This window comes from Lonchura striata, chromosome 1A (assembly GCF_050655825.1).
Source record: "Lonchura striata isolate lonStrDom1 chromosome 1A, ASM5065582v1, whole genome shotgun sequence".
NCBI classification, from domain to species: Eukaryota; Metazoa; Chordata; class Aves; order Passeriformes; family Estrildidae; genus Lonchura; species Lonchura striata.
In genome coordinates this window covers 10567214-10587824 of record NC_140741.1, presented here as the reverse complement: position 1 = coordinate 10587824, position 20611 = coordinate 10567214, and positions in this window count along the sequence as shown.

Here is a 20611-nt window from a genome sequence, read left to right as displayed (position 1 = left end):
GCACCGGGCTTCTGCGCGAACCCTAAGGACTGCTAGTGGACCGTGGTGGCCGCTCGCCCTCCTCTTCAATTCCCTTCTAGCATCCTTATGGAAGGTGTTCCAGGACAATTTTCCTGAGTTTTGAATTCCTCCTGATGCAGCCCTTCCTGGGAAACTCGTGCTCGTCCTCTGAGGCACCGAGTGCAGAGAACTCGATGGCAACTGCAGAAATGAAGGACTGCGTTGAGTAGTCGAGAAGCAAGCATATATCCAGCGCCTTGTGTTTGGGAGTCAGCAGCTGCTGGACTTTTGCGATTGCTTTCACTGTGCACTCAATGCCAGGACGGCACGTGCACGTTAAAACAACGAGCTGGGCAAGAGTAATCGAAAGATCACGGCTGTCAGAAAGCAGCTTATATATTGCCCTAAAAAGAGCACTGTTTTGGAGTGTGCAGTAAAATCGTGTTTCTGGACAAGGGAGGCATAAGTGCGCTGCGCTCCTAAGCTATCTCCCTGCGAGACACACTGCCAAAGCTTTTCGCTATGATGCAGTTTAGTGCAGACGCACACTACGGCTCTCGGCTACTGTCCGAAGCCAAGCGCCGGTGGCCGGCGTCTTTCGGCGGAAGCAGCGCTTCGTAGCGTACGGCTGCCGCTCCGCTGTTGTGTGCGCGAAGAAGCCGCTTCTCCTGCTCCGGGAGCCGGACAGAGCGGTAGCTTGTACGAGGGCGAAGAACGAAGCCGCAGGGAGACGACATTGTGTGCACAGCCTTGGCAATGCTAGAGGACGGTGACTAAAGCTCCCTGCCTTTTCAATGCACTGCTGGCATGCTTTATTGAAAGTGTTCCGAGAAACTTTCCTGGTTTTTGACTTCGTTCTGATGCAGCCGCTCCTGGGAATTTCGTGCTCGTCCCCGAAGGCTCGAGATGCAGAGAACTCGATGGCAGCTGCAGAAATGAAGGACTCCGTTGAAGTGTCGAGAAGCAAGAACGTAGACAAGAGCCTTTGTGTTTGGGAGTCAGCAGCTGCTGGACTTTTGCGATTGCTTTCACTGTGCACTCAATGCCAGGACGGCATGTGCACGTTAAAACAACGAGCTGGGCAAGAGCAGGAAGGGAGCACGGCCATCAAAGAGCATCTGGCATCTTGCCCTGGAAAGAGCAGTGTTTTTGGAGTGTAGAGTAAAATCGTGTTTCTGGACAAGGGAGGCATAAGTGCGCTGCGCTCCTAAGCTATCTCCCTGCGAGACACACTGCCAAAGCTTTTCGCTATGATGCAGTTTAGTGCAGACGCACACTACGGCTCTCGGCTACTGTCCGAAGCCAAGCGCCGGTGGCCGGCGACTTTCGGCAGAAGCTGCGCTTCGGAGCGTACGGCTGCCGCTCCGCTGTTGTGTGCGCGAAGCAGCCGCTTCTCCTGCTCCGGGAGCCGGACAGAGCGGTAGCTTGTACGAGGGCGAAGAACGAAGCCGCAGAACACCGGGCTTCTGCGCGCACCCTAAGGACTGCTAGTGGACCGTGGTGGCCGCTCGCCTGCTTCTTCAATTCCATTCTAGCATCCTTATGGAAGGTGTTTCAGAACAATTTTCCTGAGTTTTGAATTCGTCCTGATGCAGCCCTTCCTGGGAAACTCGTGCTCGTCCTCTGAGGCACCGAGTGCAGAGAATTCGATGGCAACTGCAGAAATGAAGGACTGCGTTGAGGTGTCAAGAAGCAAGAACAAAGCCAGCGCCTTGTGTTTGGGAGTCAGCAGCTGCTGGACTTTTGCGATTGCTTTCACTGTGCACTCAATGCCAGGACGGCATGTGCACGTTAAAACAACGAGCTGGGCAAGAGCAGGAAGGGAGCACGGCCATCAAAGAGCATCTGGCATCTTGCCCTGGAAAGAGCAGTGTTTTTGGAGTGTAGAGTAAAATCGTGTTTCTGGACAAGGGAGGCATAAGTGCGCTGCGCTCCTAAGCTATCTCCCTGCGAGACACACTGCTAAAGCTTTTCGCTATGATGCAGTTTAGTGCAGACGCACACTACGGCTCTCGGCTACTGTCCGAAGCCAAGCGCCGGTGGCCGGCGTCTGTCGGCGGAAGCAGCGCTTCGGAGCGTACGGCTGCCGCTCCGCTGTTGTGTGCGCGAAGCAGCCGCTTCTCCTGCTCCGGGAGCCGGACAGAGCGGTAGCTTGTACGAGGGCGAAGAACGAAGCCGCAGAGCACCGAGCTTCTGCGCGAACCCTAAGGACTGCTAGTGGACCGTGGTGGCCGCTCGCCCTCCTCTTCAATTCCCTTCTAGCATCCTTATGGAAGGTGTTCCAGGACAATTTTCCTGAGTTTTGAATTCGTCCTGATGCAGCCCTTCCTGGGAAACTCGTGCTCGTCCTCTGAGGCACCGAGTGCAGAGAACTCGATGGCAACTGCAGAAATGAAGGACTGCGTTGAGGTGTCAAGAAGCAAGAACATAGCCAGCGCCTTGTGTCTGGGAGTCAGCAGCTGCTGGACTTTTGAGATTGCTTTCACTGTGCACTCAATGCCAGGACAGCATGTGCACGTTAAAACAACGAGCTGGGCAAGAGTAATCGAAAGATCACGGCTGTCAGAAAGCAGCTTATATATTGCCCTAAACAGAGCACTGTTTTGGAGTGTGCAGTAAAATCGTGTTTCTGGACAACGGAGGCATAAGTGCGCTGCGCTCCTAAGCTATCTCCCTGCGAGACACACTGCCAAAGCTTTTCGCTATGATGCAGTTTAGTGCAGACGCACACTACGGCTCTCGGCTACTGTCCGAAGCCAAGCGCCGGTGGCCGGCGTCTTTCGGCGGAAGCAGCGCTTCGTAGCGTACGGCTGCCGCTCCGCTGTTGTGTGCGCGAAGAAGCCGCTTCTCCTGCTCCGGGAGCCGGACAGAGCGGTAGCTTGTACGAGGGCGAAGAACGAAGCCGCAGGGAGACGACATTGTGTGCACAGCCTTGGCAATGCTAGAGGACGGTGACTAAAGCTCCCTGCCTTTTCAATGCACTGCTGGCATGCTTTATTGAAAGTGTTCCGAGAAACTTTCCTGGTTTTTGACTTCGTTCTGATGCAGCCGCTCCTGGGAATTTCGTGCTCGTCCCCGAAGGCTCGAGATGCAGAGAACTCGATGGCAGCTGCAGAAATGAAGGACTCCGTTGAAGTGTCGAGAAGCAAGAACGTAGACAAGAGCCTTTGTGTTTGGGAGTCAGCAGCTGCTGGACTTTTGCGATTGCTTTCACTGTGCACTCAATGCCAGGACGGCATGTGCACGTTAAAACAACGAGCTGGGCAAGAGCAGGAAGGGAGCACGGCCATCAAAGAGCATCTGGCATCTTGCCCTGGAAAGAGCAGTGTTTTTGGAGTGTAGAGTAAAATCGTGTTTCTGGACAAGGGAGGCATAAGTGCGCTGCGCTCCTAAGCTATCTCCCTGCGAGACACACTGCCAAAGCTTTTCGCTATGATGCAGTTTAGTGCAGACGCACACTACGGCTCTCGGCTACTGTCCGAAGCCAAGCGCCGGTGGCCGGCGTCTTTCGGCGGAAGCAGCGCTTCGTAGCGTACGGCTGCCGCTCCGCTGTTGTGTGCGCGAAGAAGCCGCTTCTCCTGCTCCGGGAGCCGGACAGAGCGGTAGCTTGTACGAGGGCGAAGAACGAAGCCGCAGGGAGACGACATTGTGTGCACAGCCTTGGCAATGCTAGAGGACGGTGACTAAAGCTCCCTGCCTTTTCAATGCACTGCTGGCATGCTTTATTGAAAGTGTTCCGAGAAACTTTCCTGGTTTTTGACTTCGTTCTGATGCAGCCGCTCCTGGGAATTTCGTGCTCGTCCCCGAAGGCTCGAGATGCAGAGAACTCGATGGCAGCTGCAGAAATGAAGGACTCCGTTGAAGTGTCGAGAAGCAAGAACGTAGACAAGAGCCTTTGTGTTTGGGAGTCAGCAGCTGCTGGACTTTTGCGATTGCTTTCACTGTGCACTCAATGCCAGGACGGCATGTGCACGTTAAAACAACGAGCTGGGCAAGAGCAGGAAGGGAGCACGGCCATCAAAGAGCATCTGGCATCTTGCCCTGGAAAGAGCAGTGTTTTTGGAGTGTAGAGTAAAATCGTGTTTCTGGACAAGGGAGGCATAAGTGCGCTGCGCTCCTAAGCTATCTCCCTGCGAGACACACTGCCAAAGCTTTTCGCTATGATGCAGTTTAGTGCAGACGCACACTACGGCTCTCGGCTACTGTCCGAAGCCAAGCGCCGGTGGCCGGCGTCTTTCGGCTGAAGCAGCGCTTCGGAGCGTACGGCTGCCGCTCCGCTGCTGTGTGCGCGAAGCAGCCGCTTCTCCTGCTCCGGGAGCCGGACAGAGCGGTAGCTTGTACGAGGGCGAAGAACGAAGCCGCAGAACACCCGGCTTCTGCGCGCACCCTAAGGACTGCTAGTGGACCGTGGTGGCCGCTCGCCTGCTTCTTCAATTCCATTCTAGCATCCTTATGGAAGGTGTTTCAGAACAATTTTCCTGAGTTTTGAATTCCTCCTGATGCAGCCCTTCCTGGGAAACTCGTGCTCGTCCTCTGAGGCACCGAGTGCAGAGAATTCGATGGCAACTGCAGAAATGAAGGACTGCGTTGAGGTGTCAAGAAGCAAGAACATAGCCAGCGCCTTGTGTCTGGGAGTCAGCAGCTGCTGGACTTTTGCGATTGCTTTCACTGTGCACTCAATGCCAGGACGGCATGTGCACGTTAAAACAACGAGCTGGGCAAGAGTAATCGAAAGATCACGGCTGTCAGAAAGCAGCTTATATATTGCCCTAAACAGAGCACTGTTTTGGAGTGTGCAGTAAAATCGTGTTTCTGGACAACGGAGGCATAAGTGCGCTGCGCTCCTAAGCTATCTCCCTGCGAGACACACTGCCAAAGCTTTTCGCTATGATGCAGTTTAGTGCAGACGCACACTACGGCTCTCGGCTGCTGCCGAAGCCAAGCGCCGGTGGCCGGCATCTTTCGGCTGAAGCAGCGCTTCGGAGCGTACGGCTGCCGCTCCGCTGTTGTGTGCGCGAAGCAGCCGCTTCTCCTGCTCCGGGAGCCGGACAGAGCGGTAGCTTGTACGAGGGCGAAGAACGAAGCCGCAGAGCACCGGGCTTCTGCGCGCACCCTAAGGACTGCTAGTGGACCGTGGTGGCCGCTCGCCTGCTTCTTCAATTCCATTCTAGCATCCTTATGGAAGGTGTTCCAGGACAATTTTCCTGAGTTTTGACTTCGTCCTGATAAAGCCCTTCCTGGGAAACTCGTGCTCGTCCGCTGAGGCACCGAGTGCAGAGAATTCGATGGCAACTGCAGAAATGAAGGACTGCGTTGAGTAGTCGAGAAGCAAGCATATATCCAGCGCCTTGTGTTTGGGAGTCAGCAGCTGCTGGACTTTTGCGATTGCTTTCACTGTGCACTCAATGCCAGGACGGCACGTGCACGTTAAAACAACGAGCTGGGCAAGAGTAATCGAAAGATCACGGCTGTCAGAAAGCAGCTTATATATTGCCCTAAAAAGAGCACTGTTTTGGAGTGTGCAGTAAAATCGTGTTTCTGGACAAGGGAGGCATAAGTGCGCTGCGCTCCTAAGCTATCTCCCTGCGAGACACACTGCCAAAGCTTTTCGCTATGATGCAGTTTAGTGCAGACGCACACTACGGCTCTCGGCTACTGTCCGAAGCCAAGCGCCGGTGGCCGGCGTCTTTCGGCGGAAGCAGCGCTTCGTAGCGTACGGCTGCCGCTCCGCTGTTGTGTGCGCGAAGAAGCCGCTTCTCCTGCTCCGGGAGCCGGACAGAGCGGTAGCTTGTACGAGGGCGAAGAACGAAGCCGCAGGGAGACGACATTGTGTGCACAGCCTTGGCAATGCTAGAGGACGGTGACTAAAGCTCCCTGCCTTTTCAATGCACTGCTGGCATGCTTTATTGAAAGTGTTCCGAGAAACTTTCCTGGTTTTTGACTTCGTTCTGATGCAGCCGCTCCTGGGAATTTCGTGCTCGTCCCCGAAGGCTCGAGATGCAGAGAACTCGATGGCAGCTGCAGAAATGAAGGACTCCGTTGAAGTGTCGAGAAGCAAGAACGTAGACAAGAGCCTTTGTGTTTGGGAGTCAGCAGCTGCTGGACTTTTGCGATTGCTTTCACTGTGCACTCAATGCCAGGACGGCATGTGCACGTTAAAACAACGAGCTGGGCAAGAGCAGGAAGGGAGCACGGCCATCAAAGAGCATCTGGCATCTTGCCCTGGAAAGAGCAGTGTTTTTGGAGTGTAGAGTAAAATCGTGTTTCTGGACAAGGGAGGCATAAGTGCGCTGCGCTCCTAAGCTATCTCCCTGCGAGACACACTGCCAAAGCTTTTCGCTATGATGCAGTTTAGTGCAGACGCACACTACGGCTCTCGGCTACTGTCCGAAGCCAAGCGCCGGTGGCCGGCGACTTTCGGCAGAAGCTGCGCTTCGGAGCGTACGGCTGCCGCTCCGCTGTTGTGTGCGCGAAGCAGCCGCTTCTCCTGCTCCGGGAGCCGGACAGAGCGGTAGCTTGTACGAGGGCGAAGAACGAAGCCGCAGAGCACCGGGCTTCTGCGCGCACCCTAAGGACTGCTAGTGGACCGTGGTGGCCGCTCGCCTGCTTCTTCAATTCCATTCTAGCATCCTTATGGAAGGTGTTTCAGAACAATTTTCCTGAGTTTTGAATTCGTCCTGATGCAGCCCTTCCTGGGAAACTCGTGCTCGTCCTCTGAGGCACCGAGTGCAGAGAATTCGATGGCAACTGCAGAAATGAAGGACTGCGTTGAGGTGTCAAGAAGCAAGAACAAAGCCAGCGCCTTGTGTTTGGGAGTCAGCAGCTGCTGGACTTTTGCGATTGCTTTCACTGTGCACTCAATGCCAGGACGGCATGTGCACGTTAAAACAACGAGCTGGGCAAGAGCAGGAAGGGAGCACGGCCATCAAAGAGCATCTGGCATCTTGCCCTGGAAAGAGCAGTGTTTTTGGAGTGTAGAGTAAAATCGTGTTTCTGGACAAGGGAGGCATAAGTGCGCTGCGCTCCTAAGCTATCTCCCTGCGAGACACACTGCTAAAGCTTTTCGCTATGATGCAGTTTAGTGCAGACGCACACTACGGCTCTCGGCTACTGTCCGAAGCCAAGCGCCGGTGGCCGGCGTCTTTCGGCTGAAGCAGCGCTTCGGAGCGTACGGCTGCCGCTCCGCTGTTGTGTGCGCGAAGCAGCCGCTTCTCCTGCTCCGGGAGCCGGACAGAGCGGTAGCTTGTACGAGGGCGAAGAATGAAGCCGCAGAGCACCGGGCTTCTGCGCGAACCCTAAGGACTGCTAGTGGACCGTGGTGGCCGCTCGCCCTCCTCTTCAATTCCCTTCTAGCATCCTTATGGAAGGTGTTCCAGGACAATTTTCCTGAGTTTTGAATTCCTCCTGATGCAGCCCTTCCTGGGAAACTCGTGCTCGTCCTCTGAGGCACCGAGTGCAGAGAACTCGATGGCAACTGCAGAAATGAAGGACTGCGTTGAGGTGTCAAGAAGCAAGAACATAGCCAGCGCCTTGTGTCTGGGAGTCAGCCGCTGCTGGACTTTTGAGATTGCTTTCACTGTGCACTCAATGCCAGGACGGCATGTGCACGTTAAAACAACGAGCTGGGCAAGAGTAATCGAAAGATCACGGCTGTCAGAAAGCAGCTTATATATTGCCCTAAACAGAGCACTGTTTTGGAGTGTGCAGTAAAATCGTGTTTCTGGACAACGGAGGCATAAGTGCGCTGCGCTCCTAAGCTATCTCCCTGCGAGACACACTGCCAAAGCTTTTCGCTATGATGCAGTTTAGTGCAGACGCACACTACGGCTCTCGGCTGCTGCCGAAGCCAAGCGCCGGTGGCCGGCATCTTTCGGCTGAAGCAGCGCTTCGGAGCGTACGGCTGCCGCTCCGCTGTTGTGTGCGCGAAGCAGCCGCTTCTCCTGCTCCGGGAGCCGGACAGAGCGGTAGCTTGTACGAGGGCGAAGAACGAAGCCGCAGAGCACCGGGCTTCTGCGCGCACCCTAAGGACTGCTAGTGGACCGTGGTGGCCGCTCGCCTGCTTCTTCAATTCCATTCTAGCATCCTTATGGAAGGTGTTCCAGGACAATTTTCCTGAGTTTTGAATTCGTCCTGATGCAGCCCTTCCTGGGAAACTCGTGCTCGTCCTCTGAGGCACCGAGTGCAGAGAATTCGATGGCAACTGCAGAAATGAAGGACTGCGTTGAGGTGTCAAGAAGCAAGAACAAAGCCAGCGCCTTGTGTTTGGGAGTCAGCAGCTGCTGGACTTTTGCGATTGCTTTCACTGTGCACTCAATGCCAGGACGGCATGTGCACGTTAAAACAACGAGCTGGGCAAGAGCAGGAAGGGAGCACGGCCATCAAAGAGCATCTGGCATCTTGCCCTGGAAAGAGCAGTGTTTTTGGAGTGTAGAGTAAAATCGTGTTTCTGGACAAGGGAGGCATAAGTGCGCTGCGCTCCTAAGCTATCTCCCTGCGAGACACACTGCTAAAGCTTTTCGCTATGATGCAGTTTAGTGCAGACGCACACTACGGCTCTCGGCTACTGTCCGAAGCCAAGCGCCGGTGGCCGGCGTCTTTCGGCTGAAGCAGCGCTTCGGAGCGTACGGCTGCCGCTCCGCTGTTGTGTGCGCGAAGCAGCCGCTTCTCCTGCTCCGGGAGCCGGACAGAGCGGTAGCTTGTACGAGGGCGAAGAATGAAGCCGCAGAGCACCGGGCTTCTGCGCGAACCCTAAGGACTGCTAGTGGACCGTGGTGGCCGCTCGCCCTCCTCTTCAATTCCCTTCTAGCATCCTTATGGAAGGTGTTCCAGGACAATTTTCCTGAGTTTTGAATTCCTCCTGATGCAGCCCTTCCTGGGAAACTCGTGCTCGTCCTCTGAGGCACCGAGTGCAGAGAACTCGATGGCAACTGCAGAAATGAAGGACTGCGTTGAGGTGTCAAGAAGCAAGAACATAGCCAGCGCCTTGTGTCTGGGAGTCAGCCGCTGCTGGACTTTTGAGATTGCTTTCACTGTGCACTCAATGCCAGGACGGCATGTGCACGTTAAAACAACGAGCTGGGCAAGAGTAATCGAAAGATCACGGCTGTCAGAAAGCAGCTTATATATTGCCCTAAACAGAGCACTGTTTTGGAGTGTGCAGTAAAATCGTGTTTCTGGACAACGGAGGCATAAGTGCGCTGCGCTCCTAAGCTATCTCCCTGCGAGACACACTGCCAAAGCTTTTCGCTATGATGCAGTTTAGTGCAGACGCACACTACGGCTCTCGGCTGCTGCCGAAGCCAAGCGCCGGTGGCCGGCATCTTTCGGCTGAAGCAGCGCTTCGGAGCGTACGGCTGCCGCTCCGCTGTTGTGTGCGCGAAGCAGCCGCTTCTCCTGCTCCGGGAGCCGGACAGAGCGGTAGCTTGTACGAGGGCGAAGAACGAAGCCGCAGAACACCGGGCTTCTGCGCGCACCCTAAGGACTGCTAGTGGACCGTGGTGGCCGCTCGCCTGCTTCTTCAATTCCATTCTAGCATCCTTATGGAAGGTGTTCCAGGACAATTTTCCTGAGTTTTGACTTCGTCCTGATGCAGCCCTTCCTGGGAAACTCGTGCTCGTCCGCTGAGGCACCAAGTGCAGAGAATTCGATGGCAACTGCAGAAATGAAGGACTGCGTTGAGTAGTCGAGAAGCAAGCATATATCCAGCGCCTTGTGTTTGGGAGTCAGCAGCTGCTGGACTTTTGCGATTGCTTTCACTGTGCACTGAATGCTAGGACGGCACGTGCACGTTAAAACAACGAGCTGGGCAAGAGTAATCGAAAGATCACGGCTGTCAGAAAGCAGCTTATATATTGCCCTAAAAAGAGCACTGTTTTGGAGTGTGCAGTAAAATCGTGTTTCTGGACAACGGAGGCATAAGTGCGCTGCGCTCCTAAGCTATCTCCCTGCGAGACACACTGCCAAAGCTTTTCGCTATGATGCAGTTTAGTGCAGACGCACACTACGGCTCTCGGCTACTGTCCGAAGCCAAGCGCCGGTGGCCGGCGTCTTTCGGCGGAAGCAGCGCTTCGTAGCGTACGGCTGCCGCTCCGCTGTTGTGTGCGCGAAGAAGCCGCTTCTCCTGCTCCGGGAGCCGGAGAGAGCTGTAGCTTGTACGAGGGCGAAGAACGAAGCCGCAGGGAGACGACATTGTGTGCACAGCCTTGGCAATGCTAGAGGACGGTGACTAAAGCTCCCTGCCTTTTCAATGCACTGCTGGCATGCTTTATTGAAAGTGTTCCGAGAAACTTTCCTGGTTTTTGACTTCGTTCTGATGCAGCCGCTCCTGGGAATTTCGTGCTCGTCCCCGAAGGCTCGAGATGCAGAGAACTCGATGGCAGCTGCAGAAATGAAGGACTCCGTTGAAGTGTCGAGAAGCAAGAACGTAGACAAGAGCCTTTGTGTTTGGGAGTCAGCAGCTGCTGGACTTTTGCGATTGCTTTCACTGTGCACTCAATGCCAGGACGGCATGTGCAAGTTAAAACAACGAGCTGGGCAAGAGCAGGAAGGGAGCACGGCCATCAAAGAGCATCTGGCATCTTGCCCTGGAAAGAGCAGTGTTTTTGGAGTGTAGAGTAAAATCGTGTTTCTGGACAAGGGAGGCATAAGTGCGCTGCGCTCCTAAGCTATCTCCCTGCGAGACACACTGCTAAAGCTTTTCGCTATGATGCAGTTTAGTGCAGACGCACACTACGGCTCTCGGCTACTGTCCGAAGCCAAGCGCCGGTGGCCGGCGACTTTCGGCAGAAGCTGCGCTTCGGAGCGTACGGCTGCCGCTCCGCTGTTGTGTGCGCGAAGCAGCCGCTTCTCCTGCTCCGGGAGCCGGACAGAGCGGTAGCTTGTACGAGGGCGAAGAACGAAGCCGCAGAACACCCGGCTTCTGCGCGCACCCTAAGGACTGCTAGTGGACCGTGGTGGCCGCTCGCCTGCTTCTTCAATTCCATTCTAGCATCCTTATGGAAGGTGTTTCAGAACAATTTTCCTGAGTTTTGAATTCGTCCTGATGCAGCCCTTCCTGGGAAACTCGTGCTCGTCCTCTGAGGCACCGAGTGCAGAGAATTCGATGGCAACTGCAGAAATGAAGGACTGCGTTGAGGTGTCAAGAAGCAAGAACATAGCCAGCGCCTTGTGTCTGGGAGTCAGCAGCTGCTGGACTTTTGCGATTGCTTTCACTGTGCACTCAATGCCAGGACGGCATGTGCACGTTAAAACAACGAGCTGGGCAAGAGTAATCGAAAGATCACGGCTGTCAGAAAGCAGCTTATATATTGCCCTAAACAGAGCACTGTTTTGGAGTGTGCAGTAAAATCGTGTTTCTGGACAACGGAGGCATAAGTGCGCTGCGCTCCTAAGCTATCTCCCTGCGAGACACACTGCCAAAGCTTTTCGCTATGATGCAGTTTAGTGCAGACGCACACTACGGCTCTCGGCTGCTGCCGAAGCCAAGCGCCGGTGGCCGGCATCTTTCGGCTGAAGCAGCGCTTCGGAGCGTACGGCTGCCGCTCCGCTGTTGTGTGCGCGAAGCAGCCGCTTCTCCTGCTCCGGGAGCCGGACAGAGCGGTAGCTTGTACGAGGGCGAAGAACGAAGCCGCAGAGCACCGGGCTTCTGCGCGCACCCTAAGGACTGCTAGTGGACCGTGGTGGCCGCTCGCCTGCTTCTTCAATTCCATTCTAGCATCCTTATGGAAGGTGTTCCAGGACAATTTTCCTGAGTTTTGACTTCGTCCTGATGCAGCCCTTCCTGGGAAACTCGTGCTCGTCCGCTGAGGCACCGAGTGCAGAGAATTCGATGGCAACTGCAGAAATGAAGGACTGCGTTGAGTAGTCGAGAAGCAAGCATATATCCAGCGCCTTGTGTTTGGGAGTCAGCAGCTGCTGGACTTTTGCGATTGCTTTCACTGTGCACTGAATGCTAGGACGGCACGTGCACGTTAAAACAACGAGCTGGGCAAGAGTAATCGAAAGATCACGGCTGTCAGAAAGCAGCTTATATATTGCCCTAAAAAGAGCACTGTTTTGGAGTGTGCAGTAAAATCGTGTTTCTGGACAAGGGAGGCATAAGTGCGCTGCGCTCCTAAGCTATCTCCCTGCGAGACACACTGCCAAAGCTTTTCGCTATGATGCAGTTTAGTGCAGACGCACACTACGGCTCTCGGCTACTGTCCGAAGCCAAGCGCCGGTGGCCGGCGTCTTTCGGCGGAAGCAGCGCTTCGTAGCGTACGGCTGCCGCTCCGCTGTTGTGTGCGCGAAGAAGCCGCTTCTCCTGCTCCGGGAGCCGGACAGAGCGGTAGCTTGTACGAGGGCGAAGAACGAAGCCGCAGCGAGACGAATTTGTGTGCACAGCCTTGGCAATGCTAGAGGACGGTGACTAAAGCTCCCTGCCTTTTCAATGCACTGCTGGCATGCTTTATTGAAAGTGTTCCGAGAAACTTTCCTGGTTTTTGACTTCGTTCTGATGCAGCCGCTCCTGGGAATTTCGTGCTCGTCCCCGAAGGCTCGAGATGCAGAGAACTCGATGGCAGCTGCAGAAATGAAGGACTCCGTTGAAGTGTCGAGAAGCAAGAACGTAGACAAGAGCCTTTGTGTTTGGGAGTCAGCAGCTGCTGGACTTTTGCGATTGCTTTCACTGTGCACTCAATGCCAGGACGGCATGTGCAAGTTAAAACAACGAGCTGGGCAAGAGCAGGAAGGGAGCACGGCCATCAAAGAGCATCTGGCATCTTGCCCTGGAAAGAGCAGTGTTTTTGGAGTGTAGAGTAAAATCGTGTTTCTGGACAAGGGAGGCATAAGTGCGCTGCGCTCCTAAGCTATCTCCCTGCGAGACACACTGCTAAAGCTTTTCGCTATGATGCAGTTTAGTGCAGACGCACACTACGGCTCTCGGCTACTGTCCGAAGCCAAGCGCCGGTGGCCGGCGACTTTCGGCAGAAGCTGCGCTTCGGAGCGTACGGCTGCCGCTCCGCTGTTGTGTGCGCGAAGCAGCCGCTTCTCCTGCTCCGGGAGCCGGACAGAGCGGTAGCTTGTACGAGGGCGAAGAACGAAGCCGCAGAACACCCGGCTTCTGCGCGCACCCTAAGGACTGCTAGTGGACCGTGGTGGCCGCTCGCCTGCTTCTTCAATTCCATTCTAGCATCCTTATGGAAGGTGTTCCAGGACAATTTTCCTGAGTTTTGAATTCGTCCTGATGCAGCCCTTCCTGGGAAACTCGTGCTCGTCCTCTGAGGCACCGAGTGCAGAGAATTCGATGGCAACTGCAGAAATGAAGGACTGCGTTGAGGTGTCAAGAAGCAAGAACATAGCCAGCGCCTTGTGTCTGGGAGTCAGCAGCTGCTGGACTTTTGCGATTGCTTTCACTGTGCACTGAATGCCAGGACGGCATGTGCACGTTAAAACAACGAGCTGGGCAAGAGCAGGAAGGGAGCACGGCCATCAAAGAGCATCTGGCATCTTGCCCTGGAAAGAGCAGTGTTTTTGGAGTGTAGAGTAAAATCGTGTTTCTGGACAAGGGAGGCATAAGTGCGCTGCGCTCCTAAGCTATCTCCCTGCGAGACACACTGCTAAAGCTTTTCGCTATGATGCAGTTTAGTGCAGACGCACACTACGGCTCTCGGCTACTGTCCGAAGCCAAGCGCCGGTGGCCGGCGACTTTCGGCAGAAGCTGCGCTTCGGAGCGTACGGCTGCCGCTCCGCTGTTGTGTGCGCGAAGCAGCCGCTTCTCCTGCTCCGGGAGCCGGACAGAGCGGTAGCTTGTACGAGGGCGAAGAACGAAGCCGCAGAGCACCGGGCTTCTGCGCGCACCCTAAGGACTGCTAGTGGACCGTGGTGGCCGCTCGCCTGCTTCTTCAATTCCATTCTAGCATCCTTATGGAAGGTGTTTCAGAACAATTTTCCTGAGTTTTGAATTCGTCCTGATGCAGCCCTTCCTGGGAAACTCGTGCTCGTCCTCTGAGGCACCGAGTGCAGAGAATTCGATGGCAACTGCAGAAATGAAGGACTGCGTTGAGGTGTCAAGAAGCAAGAACATAGCCAGCGCCTTGTGTCTGGGAGTCAGCAGCTGCTGGACTTTTGCGATTGCTTTCACTGTGCACTCAATGCCAGGACGGCATGTGCACGTTAAAACAACGAGCTGGGCAAGAGTAATCGAAAGATCACGGCTGTCAGAAAGCAGCTTATATATTGCCCTAAACAGAGCACTGTTTTGGAGTGTGCAGTAAAATCGTGTTTCTGGACAACGGAGGCATAAGTGCGCTGCGCTCCTAAGCTATCTCCCTGCGAGACACACTGCCAAAGCTTTTCGCTATGATGCAGTTTAGTGCAGACGCACACTACGGCTCTCGGCTGCTGCCGAAGCCAAGCGCCGGTGGCCGGCATCTTTCGGCTGAAGCAGCGCTTCGGAGCGTACGGCTGCCGCTCCGCTGTTGTGTGCGCGAAGCAGCCGCTTCTCCTGCTCCGGGAGCCGGACAGAGCGGTAGCTTGTACGAGGGCGAAGAACGAAGCCGCAGAGCACCGGGCTTCTGCGCGCACCCTAAGGACTGCTAGTGGACCGTGGTGGCCGCTCGCCTGCTTCTTCAATTCCATTCTAGCATCCTTATGGAAGGTGTTCCAGGACAATTTTCCTGAGTTTTGAATTCGTCCTGATGCAGCCCTTCCTGGGAAACTCGTGCTCGTCCGCTGAGGCACCGAGTGCAGAGAATTCGATGGCAACTGCAGAAATGAAGGACTGCGTTGAGTAGTCGAGAAGCAAGCATATATCCAGCGCCTTGTGTTTGGGAGTCAGCAGCTGCTGGACTTTTGCGATTGCTTTCACTGTGCACTCAATGCCAGGACGGCACGTGCACGTTAAAACAACGAGCTGGGCAAGAGTAATCGAAAGATCACGGCTGTCAGAAAGCAGCCTATATATTGCCCTAAAAAGAGCACTGTTTTGGAGTGTGCAGTAAAATCGTGTTTCTGGACAAGGGAGGCATAAGTGCGCTGCGCTCCTAAGCTATCTCCCTGCGAGACACACTGCCAAAGCTTTTCGCTATGATGCAGTTTAGTGCAGACGCACACTACGGCTCTCGGCTACTGTCCGAAGCCAAGCGCCGGTGGCCGGCGTCTTTCGGCGGAAGCAGCGCTTCGTAGCGTACGGCTGCCGCTCCGCTGTTGTGTGCGCGAAGAAGCCGCTTCTCCTGCTCCGGGAGCCGGACAGAGCGGTAGCTTGTACGAGGGCGAAGAACGAAGCCGCAGAACACCCGGCTTCTGCGCGCACCCTAAGGACTGCTAGTGGACCGTGGTGGCCGCTCGCCTGCTTCTTCAATTCCATTCTAGCATCCTTATGGAAGGTGTTTCAGAACAATTTTCCTGAGTTTTGAATTCGTCCTGATGCAGCCCTTCCTGGGAAACTCGTGCTCGTCCTCTGAGGCACCGAGTGCAGAGAATTCGATGGCAACTGCAGAAATGAAGGACTGCGTTGAGGTGTCAAGAAGCAAGAACATAGCCAGCGCCTTGTGTTTGGGAGTCAGCAGCTGCTGGACTTTTGCGATTGCTTTCACTGTGCACTGAATGCCAGGACGGCATGTGCACGTTAAAACAACGAGCTGGGCAAGAGCAGGAAGGGAGCACGGCCATCAAAGAGCATCTGGCATCTTGCCCTGGAAAGAGCAGTGTTTTTGGAGTGTAGAGTAAAATCGTGTTTCTGGACAAGGGAGGCATAAGTGCGCTGCGCTCCTAAGCTATCTCCCTGCGAGACACACTGCCAAAGCTTTTCGCTATGATGCAGTTTAGTGCAGACGCACACTACGGCTCTCGGCTACTGTCCGAAGCCAAGCGCCGGTGGCCGGCGTCTTTCGGCGGAAGCAGCGCTTCGGAGCGTACGGCTGCCGCTCCGCTGTTGTGTGCGCGAAGCAGCCGCTTCTCCTGCTCCGGGAGCCGGACAGAGCGGTAGCTTGTACGAGGGCGAAGAACGAAGCCGCAGAACACCCGGCTTCTGCGCGCACCCTAAGGACTGCTAGTGGACCGTGGTGGCCGCTCGCCTGCTTCTTCAATTCCATTCTAGCATCCTTATGGAAGGTGTTTCAGAACAATTTTCCTGAGTTTTGAATTCGTCCTGATGCAGCCCTTCCTGGGAAACTCGTGCTCGTCCTCTGAGGCACCGAGTGCAGAGAATTCGATGGCAACTGCAGAAATGAAGGACTGCGTTGAGGTGTCAAGAAGCAAGAACATAGCCAGCGCCTTGTGTCTGGGAGTCAGCAGCTGCTGGACTTTTGCGATTGCTTTCACTGTGCACTCAATGCCAGGACGGCATGTGCACGTTAAAACAACGAGCTGGGCAAGAGTAATCGAAAGATCACGGCTGTCAGAAAGCAGCTTATATATTGCCCTAAACAGAGCACTGTTTTGGAGTGTGCAGTAAAATCGTGTTTCTGGACAACGGAGGCATAAGTGCGCTGCGCTCCTAAGCTATCTCCCTGCGAGACACACTGCCAAAGCTTTTCGCTATGATGCAGTTTAGTGCAGACGCACACTACGGCTCTCGGCTACTGTCCGAAGCCAAGCGCCGGTGGCTGGCGTCTTTCGGCGGAAGCAGCGCTTCGTAGCGTACGGCTGCCGCTCCGCTGTTGTGTGCGCGAAGAAGCCGCTTCTCCTGCTCCGGGAGCCGGACAGAGCGGTAGCTTGTACGAGGGCGAAGAACGAAGCCGCAGGGAGACGACATTGTGTGCACAGCCTTGGCAATGCTAGAGGACGGTGACTAAAGCTCCCTGCCTTTTCAATGCACTGCTGGCATGCTTTATTGAAAGTGTTCCGAGAAACTTTCCTGGTTTTTGACTTCGTTCTGATGCAGCCGCTCCTGGGAATTTCGTGCTCGTCCCCGAAGGCTCGAGATGCAGAGAACTCGATGGCAGCTGCAGAAATGAAGGACTCCGTTGAAGTGTCGAGAAGCAAGAACGTAGACAAGAGCCTTTGTGTTTGGGAGTCAGCAGCTGCTGGACTTTTGCGATTGCTTTCACTGTGCACTCAATGCCAGGACGGCATGTGCACGTTAAAACAACGAGCTGGGCAAGAGCAGGAAGGGAGCACGGCCATCAAAGAGCATCTGGCATCTTGCCCTGGAAAGAGCAGTGTTTTTGGAGTGTAGAGTAAAATCGTGTTTCTGGACAAGGGAGGCATAAGTGCGCTGCGCTCCTAAGCTATCTCCCTGCGAGACACACTGCCAAAGCTTTTCGCTATGATGCAGTTTAGTGCAGACGCACACTACGGCTCTCGGCTACTGTCCGAAGCCAAGCGCCGGTGGCCGGCGTCTTTCGGCGGAAGCAGCGCTTCGGAGCGTACGGCTGCCGCTCCGCTGTTGTGTGCGCGAAGCAGCCGCTTCTCCTGCTCCGGGAGCCGGACAGAGCGGTAGCTTGTACGAGGGCGAAGAACGAAGCCGCAGAACACCGGGCTTCTGCGCGCACCCTAAGGACTGCTAGTGGACCGTGGTGGCCGCTCGCCTGCTTCTTCAATTCCATTCTAGCATCCTTATGGAAGGTGTTTCAGAACAATTTTCCTGAGTTTTGAATTCCTCCTGATGCAGCCCTTCCTGGGAAACTCGTGCTCGTCCTCTGAGGCACCGAGTGCAGAGAATTCGATGGCAACTGCAGAAATGAAGGACTGCGTTGAGGTGTCAAGAAGCAAGAACATAGCCAGCGCCTTGTGTCTGGGAGTCAGCAGCTGCTGGACTTTTGCGATTGCTTTCACTGTGCACTCAATGCCAGGACGGCATGTGCACGTTAAAACAACGAGCTGGGCAAGAGTAATCGAAAGATCACGGCTGTCAGAAAGCAGCTTATATATTGCCCTAAACAGAGCACTGTTTTGGAGTGTGCAGTAAAATCGTGTTTCTGGACAACGGAGGCATAAGTGCGCTGCGCTCCTAAGCTATCTCCCTGCGAGACACACTGCCAAAGCTTTTCGCTATGATGCAGTTTAGTGCAGACGCACACTACGGCTCTCGGCTGCTGCCGAAGCCAAGCGCCGGTGGCCGGCATCTTTCGGCTGAAGCAGCGCTTCGGAGCGTACGGCTGCCGCTCCGCTGTTGTGTGCGCGAAGCAGCCGCTTCTCCTGCTCCGGGAGCCGGACAGAGCGGTAGCTTGTACGAGGGCGAAGAACGAAGCCGCAGAACACCGGGCTTCTGCGCGCACCCTAAGGACTGCTAGTGGACCGTGGTGGCCGCTCGCCTGCTTCTTCAATTCCATTCTAGCATCCTTATGGAAGGTGTTCCAGGACAATTTTCCTGAGTTTTGACTTCGTCCTGATGCAGCCCTTCCTGGGAAACTCGTGCTCGTCCGCTGAGGCACCGAGTGCAGAGAATTCGATGGCAACTGCAGAAATGAAGGACTGCGTTGAGTAGTCGAGAAGCAAGCATATATCCAGCGCCTTGTGTTTGGGAGTCAGCAGCTGCTGGACTTTTGCGATTGCTTTCACTGTGCACTGAATGCTAGGACGGCACGTGCACGTTAAAACAACGAGCTGGGCAAGAGTAATCGAAAGATCACGGCTGTCAGAAAGCAGCTTATATATTGCCCTAAAAAGAGCACTGTTTTGGAGTGTGCAGTAAAATCGTGTTTCTGGACAAGGGAGGCATAAGTGCGCTGCGCTCCTAAGCTATCTCCCTGCGAGACACACTGCCAAAGCTTTTCGCTATGATGCAGTTTAGTGCAGACGCACACTACGGCTCTCGGCTACTGTCCGAAGCCAAGCGCCGGTGGCCGGCGTCTTTCGGCGGAAGCAGCGCTTCGTAGCGTACGGCTGCCGCTCCGCTGTTGTGTGCGCGAAGAAGCCGCTTCTCCTGCTCCGGGAGCCGGAGAGAGCTGTAGCTTGTACGAGGGCGAAGAACGAAGCCGCAGGGAGACGACATTGTGTGCACAGCCTTGGCAATGCTAGAGGACGGTGACTAAAGCTCCCTGCCTTTTCAATGCACTGCTGGCATGCTTTATTGAAAGTGTTCCGAGAAACTTTCCTGGTTTTTGACTTCGTTCTGATGCAGCCGCTCCTGGGAATTTCGTGCTCGTCCCCGAAGGCTCGAGATGCAGAGAACTCGATGGCAGCTGCAGAAATGAAGGACTCCGTTGAAGTGTCGAGAAGCAAGAACGTAGACAAGAGCCTTTGTGTTTGGGAGTCAGCAGCTGCTGGACTTTTGCGATTGCTTTCACTGTGCACTCAATGCCAGGACGGCATGTGCAAGTTAAAACAACGAGCTGGGCAAGAGCAGGAAGGGAGCACGGCCATCAAAGAGCATCTGGCATCTTGCCCTGGAAAGAGCAGTGTTTTTGGAGTGTAGAGTAAAATCGTGTTTCTGGACAAGGGAGGCATAAGTGCGCTGCGCTCCTAAGCTATCTCCCTGCGAGACACACTGCTAAAGCTTTTCGCTATGATGCAGTTTAGTGCAGACGCACACTACGGCTCTCGGCTACTGTCCGAAGCCAAGCGCCGGTGGCCGGCGACTTTCGGCAGAAGCTGCGCTTCGGAGCGTACGGCTGCCGCTCCGCTGTTGTGTGCGCGAAGCAGCCGCTTCTCCTGCTCCGGGAGCCGGACAGAGCGGTAGCTTGTACGAGGGCGAAGAACGAAGCCGCAGAACACCCGGCTTCTGCGCGCACCCTAAGGACTGCTAGTGGACCGTGGTGGCCGCTCGCCTGCTTCTTCAATTCCATTCTAGCATCCTTATGGAAGGTGTTTCAGAACAATTTTCCTGAGTTTTGAATTCGTCCTGATGCAGCCCTTCCTGGGAAACTCGTGCTCGTCCTCTGAGGCACCGAGTGCAGAGAATTCGATGGCAACTGCAGAAATGAAGGACTGCGTTGAGGTGTCAAGAAGCAAGAACATAGCCAGCGCCTTGTGTCTGGGAGTCAGCAGCTGCTGGACTTTTGCGATTGCTTTCACTGTGCACTCAATGCCAGGACGGCATGTGCACGTTAAAACAACGAGCTGGGCAAGAGTAATCGAAAGATCACGGCTGTCAGAAAGCAGCTTATATATTGCCCTAAACAGAGCACTGTTTTGGAGTGTGCAGTAAAATCGTGTTTCTGGACAAGGGAGGCATAAGTGCGCTGCGCTCCTAAGCTATCTCCCTGCGAGACACACTGCCAAAGCTTTTCGCTATGATGCAGTTTAGTGCAGACGCACACTACGGCTCTCGGCTGCTGCCGAAGCCAAGCGCCGGTGGCCGGCATCTTTCGGCTGAAGCAGCGCTTCGGAGCGTACGGCTGCCGCTCCGCTGTTGTGTGCGCGAAGCAGCCGCTTCTCCTGCTCCGGGAGCCGGACAGAGCGGTAGCTTGTACGAGGGCGAAGAACGAAGCCGCAGAGCACCGGGCTTCTGCGCGCACCCTAAGGACTGCTAGTGGACCGTGGTGGCCGCTCGCCTGCTTCTTCAATTCCATTCTAGCATCCTTATGGAAGGTGTTCCAGGACAATTTTCCTGAGTTTTGACTTCGTCCTGATGCAGCCCTTCCTGGGAAACTCGTGCTCGTCCGCTGAGGCACCGAGTGCAGAGAATTCGATGGCAACTGCAGAAATGAAGGACTGCGTTGAGTAGTCGAGAAGCAAGCATATATCCAGC